We start from the raw sequence: 6,000 nt of genomic DNA, 5'->3' as shown, positions 1-6,000 counted from the left end.
CGCTCCAGTCTATTCTTCACTCCGCTGCCCGGCTCATCTTCCTGCAGAAACGATCTGGGCATGTCACTCCCCTTCTTAAACACCTCCAGTGGTTGCCTATCAACCTCTGCTCCAAACAAAAACTCCTCACTCTAGGCTTCAAGGCTCTACATCACCTTGCCCCTTCCTACCTCTCCTCCCTTCTCTCTTTCTACTGCCCACCCCGCATGCTCCGCTCCCCTGCCGCCCACCTCCTCACCGTCCCTCGGTCTCGCCTATCCCGCCGTTGACCCATGGGCCACGTCCTCCCGTGCTCCTGGAACGCCCTCCCTCCTCACCTCCGCCAAACTGATTCTCTTCCCCTCTTCAAAACCCTACTTAAAACTCACCTCCTCCAAGAGGCCTTCCCAGACTGAGCTCCCCTTCTCCTTCTACTCCCTCTACCACCCCCCTTCACCTCTCCGCAGCTTAACCCTCTTTCCCCCCCATTTCCCTCTGCTCCTCCCCCTCTCCCTTCCCATCCCCTCAGCACTGTACTCATCTGCTCAACTGTATATATTTTCATTATCCTATTTATTTTGTTAATGAATTGTACATCGCCTTGATTCTATTTAGTTGCCATTGTTTTTACGAGATGTTCTTCCCCTTGACTCTATTTATTGCCATTGTTCTTGTCTGCCCGTCTCCCCCAGTTAGACTTTAAGCCCGTCAAACGACAGAGACTGTCTCTATCTGTTGCCGACTTGTTCATTCCAAGCGCTTAGTACAGTGCTCTGCACATAGTAAGCGCTCAATAAATACTATTGAATGAATGAATGAATATTTCTTACACTTGGAGAGAAGACGGGTCTCAATTCACTTTTCTATTCTTCTGGACTATAACTTTCACTCTTGTCTGTCAAAGCCCTCAAATAACCAATGCCAGACATATATTTTGTTATTTTTAGTGATGGCCAGCCAGTATAATAATAATAATAATAATGATCATTATTATTATGGTCCTCAAGCACTTATGATGTACCAAGCACTGGGATAGATACAGTCGCTGTCCCACCTGGGGCTCACACTATTAGTCCCAATTTTACAGATGAGGGGACCAAGGCCCAGAGAAGTTAAGTGACTTGCTCAAGGTCACACAGCAGACATGTGGCAGATCCGGGATTAGAACACAGGTCCTTCTGACTCTCAGGCCCATGCTCCATCCACTAGGTCATGCTGCTTTTCATAATTGTAACGGCTTGTCATATCTGTCCATCATTACATTACCCTCCTACTTAGACTGTCAGCCCTGTGTGGGACAGGGACTGGCTCCCATTTGATTAACTTGTGTCTTGTCTTATGCTGTCAGGTCATCTCTGACTCATAGAGACACCATGAACACCTCTCTCCCAGATCACCCCACCTCCATCTACAATCGTTCTGGTACTGTATCCATAGAGTTTTCTTAATAAAAATACAGAAGTATTTTACCATTGCCTTCTTCCACTCAATAAACTTGAGTTTCTGCCCTCGACTCTCTCCCATGCTTCTGCTGCCCAGCACAAGGGAGTCTTGACTTGTAGCAGATTGCCTTCCACTTGCTAGCCACTGCCCAAGCTAGGAATGGAATAGACAGGCCTCTGCTTGACTCTCCCTCCAGTAGTTGAGACTGGTAGAGTACTGGAAACTGTGACCTTGGGAGGTAACTTTTGTCTACCCCAAACTTGGCATATACCACAATTATTGTTGCTTTTTAAAGTCTGTTCATATTTCAATTCTCTGTTTTACATCTGGGCAAGACTTGCACTCAATTATCAAAAAGTCAATTTTTTAAAAAAGATTATGTTGTTTATTGGAAGAATTTGAAATTTCACCCCAAACTGATTCATTGCCAAACATATTTCAAATGAAAACTAGAAAGTGTGTCTCAGGAAACCAGATACAAACTTCAAGACTCGATGTTCTTAGGTTCCTATCTGACTCTGATGCTAACATTCTGGGGTGTCTGTAGTATTTTTTATGCCTATCCTTCTGGAGCTCATGTTCTTTACCTCCTTGGGGCACCAACCATGTGATTGTAGAGTCCATGAAAAACATGTGGTGCCTCAGAGAAATGTAGTAATACAGATAAGAAGGGACTGTTACAATCCAAATGCTTCAGCATTCATTAAAAAACAGTAATTGTCTGATTGCATCTGCTAATTCTATAAAATTAATTTGCTCCAATCATTTACGGTTTAATTTTCAAAGAGAGGCCTTTCTCTGGACACAATTTTGTAGCTGTAATTAGCTACACACCAAACTAATTGCCCCTTAATTGGATAATTGTGGGTACAATTAGCCCATTCACCCTTTATTTTGAAGATGCAAGTGCCCAGGGCATGTGACAAATTGCAGATGAGAAGTGGTTTTGGCCAGAAAGGAGCTTAGTGTATATATTTTGGAAAAATATGTGACCCTGCAACTCTGCTGGTCAACGAATAGAATTTGGTGCTATATATTCCAGTCACACACCCTGGTTGTTTTCTCTTTAAAATGAGTCATTTTCTCTCACAAACAACTGACTATCATTTAAAGTAAATCAGATATCTCCCAGGTGGAATCATCTCCTGAGAAAGGAGAAATGAGATTCGTCGAGACAATGAAAATGTTTCATGTCTTTCTTTCATCTTCTGAAAGGTTATCTTTAAAAGTTAACTCCTGAATAGAAGCAGCTGTGTCCAGAAATTAAACATTCAAAGCAACTCCAGGAGAAATCCAGTATATGCACTGCAAAAACTGAGGAGGTATGGATAACGCTTTATATACTGAGAGTGGTAAACCCTGGGAAGAACATTTGTTTTTAGTATTTCAGGTCAGGTTGATCTTGGCATGCTGTGGTGTGTTGGGGCTGAACTTGCATTTGCTCCTATTTTCCTTAAGACCTCTTTTGATAAGTGTAGAGATGAAATATGGTATTTGTCCAGGATTTTGTGAGTATTAGGGAGCTATTGCAAAGATGTCTGCCTTGAACCCTAAAAATGTGTTTGTTTTTTTCCTCTCTTGAACCTAAACTAAGGTCCCTGCATGTAAATTCCAAAAAGTTGAAAAAATATATTGACTAAAAATAGAAAAAATTACACCATTTATTTATCTGAATGTGCAGTAAGTACAAAATACGATGTTCAAACTCCTAAGAGTTACAATATTAGGAAAACCACTAACTTATTAAATCACATAATTTAAGCACAGTGTTTAAATTTGTCATTCATTTAACAAATCAGTGGTGTTTACTGAGCAGTTACTATGTACAGAGCACTATGAGAATACAGTAGAGTTGGTAGACATAATCCCTGCCTATGAGGAGTTTATAGTCTGGAGGGTTAGACAGACATTGAAATAAATTACAGGTAGGGGAAGCGGCAGAATAAAAGATTACATACCTAAGTGTTTGGTGTCTGGAAGTGGGTTGAATATCAACTGCTTAAGGAACAAAGACGGAAGTGCATAGGTGATGCAGAAGAGAGGGTGACTAAGGTGGAATAATGAGAAGTTGGTCAGGAAAGGCTTCTTGGAAATCTCCATTTCTCAACTGTAACATCTCAGCTATAAACATGATCTCACTTCTAATAAATTAGTCCCCTTTATCTGGTTTTATCTTCAAAAATCACATAAATATAATGCTGTATCCCTATTTACCTTGTGATACCAGTTGGAAAGGGTAATATAAAAGCAGATTGTAAATCAGATAAGTTTGTCTTCAGGGATTGTCCTACTATATTCCATTCATTCAGTTGTATTTATTGATCGCTTAATGTGTGCAGAGCACTGTACTAAGCGCTTGGAAATTACAATACAGCAATAAAGAGAGACAATCCCTGTCCACAACGGGTTTACAGTCTAGACAGGGAGGAGACAGACATCAAAACATACAGGCATCAATATAAATAAATAGAATTATAGATATATACATAAATACATAAGTGCTGTGGGGCAGGGCGGGGGAGCAAAGGGAGCAAGTTGAGGTGATGCAGAAGGGAGGATCATGGCTTTTTCGTGTGTGTGTTTACTCAAATATAAAGTCATTTATCTTAAATCTTTCCAGTGGGGCAAATTCTCTTTTTAGGAATTTTTTCATGTGGGGTGGTAGTTCTGAGGGGGAAATCTCTTTCAATTTAGTATGAATATGGAAAACCATTGTCTTCTCCCCTGAGTTCACCCCCACACTCAGACATGGCAGAGTCTAGCTGCCACAGCGATGATCTACCCTTGCAGTTCGGGAATGTAAATTAAGTGGGCAAACCAAAGTGTCAAGAGAGAAATGAAGGATTAGGCCTTGTCCTATAAATGTCTATACATTTATAGGCAAGATTAAAAATATTTAGCTTGAAGATTTACATTTGCATTTGTCCTCCCCAGTGGCAAGCAAAGATATGCACAATAGAACATATTCAAGTCATCAACAGTGATTTGGAAGATTGAAAACAGTAACTCTTGGAAGCCTATAATTAAGCGGTGGGTAATTAGAGCAATTAACCATTAGTAGCCTTGCTGTTGTACTTGAGTGAAAGAGTGAGGTGGGAAACAGAAATTGCCCTCGCCTATTTTACTGAACTTTCATTCATTCAGTAGTATTTATTGAGAGCTTACTATGTGCAGAGCACTGTAATAAGCACTTGGAGTGTACAATTCGGCAACAGATAGAGACAATCCCTGACCAATAACGGGCTCACAGTCTAAATGGGGGAGACAGCAAAGCAAAACAGAACAAAACAAAACAAGTAGTCTAGCGCCGACATCATCAAGATAAATAGAATCATAGAAATGTACACATCATTAACAAAATACATAGGGTAATAATATATACAAATATGCACAGTGCTGAGGGGAGGAGAAGGGGGAAGAGCAGAGGGTGGGAGAGGGGGAATGGGGAGGGGAGGAGGAGTAGAGAAGCAGTGTGGCTCAGTGGAAAGAGCCTGGGCTTGGGAGTCAGAGGTCATGGGTTCGAATTCTGGCTCTGCCACTTGGCAGCTGTGTGACTGTGGGCAAGTCACTTCTTAACTTCTCTTTGCCTCAGTTATCTGTAAAATGGGGATGAAGACTGTGAGCCTCACGTGGGACAACCTGATTACCCTCTATCTACTCCAGTGCTTAGAACAGTGCTCTGCACATAATAAGCGCTTAACAAATACCAGCATTATTATTATTAGAGGGAAAGGGGGATTCAATCTGGAAAGGCCTCCTGGAGGAGTTGAGCTCTCAGTAGGGCTTTGAAGAGGGGAAGAGAGTTAGTTTGGCGGATGTGAGGAGGGAGGGCATTCCAGGACAGCGGTAGGACTTGGGCTAGGGGTCGATGGGGGGACAGGTGTGAACGGGGGACCATGAGGAGGTGAGTGGCAGAGGAGTGGAGTGTACGGAGTGGGCAGTAGAAAGAGAGAAGGGAGGTGAGGTAGGAGGGGGCAAGGTGATGGAGAGCTCTGAAGCCAAGAGTGAGGAGTTTCTGTTTCGTGCGACGGTTGATAGGCAACCACTGGAGGTTTATGAGGAGGGGAGTGACATGCCCAGAGCGTTGCTGTAGGAAGATGATCCAGGCAGCGGAATGAAGAATAGACTGGAGTAGGGAGAGACAGGAGGAAGGGGGATCAGAGAGAAGGCTGATACAATAATCCAGTCAGGATATTATGAGAGCTTGTACCAGCACAGTAGCAGTTTGGATGGAGAGGAAAGGGCGGATTTTGGCGATATTGTGAAGGTGAGACCAGCAGGTGTTGGTGACGGATTGGATGTGTCGGGTGAATGAGAGAGTCAAGGATGACACCAAGGTTGCGGGCCTGTGAGACGGGAAGGATGGTAGTGACGTCCACTGTGACAGGGAAGTCAGGGAGAGGACAGGGTTTGGGAGGGAAGATAAGGAGCTCAGTCTTAGACATGGTGAGTTTTAGGTGGCGGGCAGACATCCAGATGGAGACATCCTGAAGGCAGGAGGAGATATGAGCCTGGAGGGAAGGGGAGAGAACGGGGAGGAGATGTAGATTTGGGTGTCATATGCGTAGAGATGGTAGT

General features: G+C 43.1%; 1 long non-coding RNA gene across 1 annotated transcript in view; it reads left to right on the top strand.

Annotated features, from left to right (window-relative positions):
- Positions 1 to 2,501: 2,501 nt before the first annotated feature.
- Positions 2,502 to 6,000, top strand: part of LOC114806644 — a 71,398-nt gene continuing 67,899 nt past the window's right edge. Inside the window, exon 1 of the long non-coding RNA XR_003754708.2 lies at positions 2,502 to 2,744. This is a non-coding gene — a long non-coding RNA (uncharacterized LOC114806644). The remainder of the gene's footprint in view (positions 2,745 to 6,000) is intronic.

Source organism: Ornithorhynchus anatinus, chromosome X1 (genome assembly GCF_004115215.2).
Source record: "Ornithorhynchus anatinus isolate Pmale09 chromosome X1, mOrnAna1.pri.v4, whole genome shotgun sequence".
Lineage (NCBI taxonomy): Eukaryota > Metazoa > Chordata > Mammalia > Monotremata > Ornithorhynchidae > Ornithorhynchus > Ornithorhynchus anatinus.
This window is presented reverse-complemented; position numbering and strand designations above follow the sequence as displayed.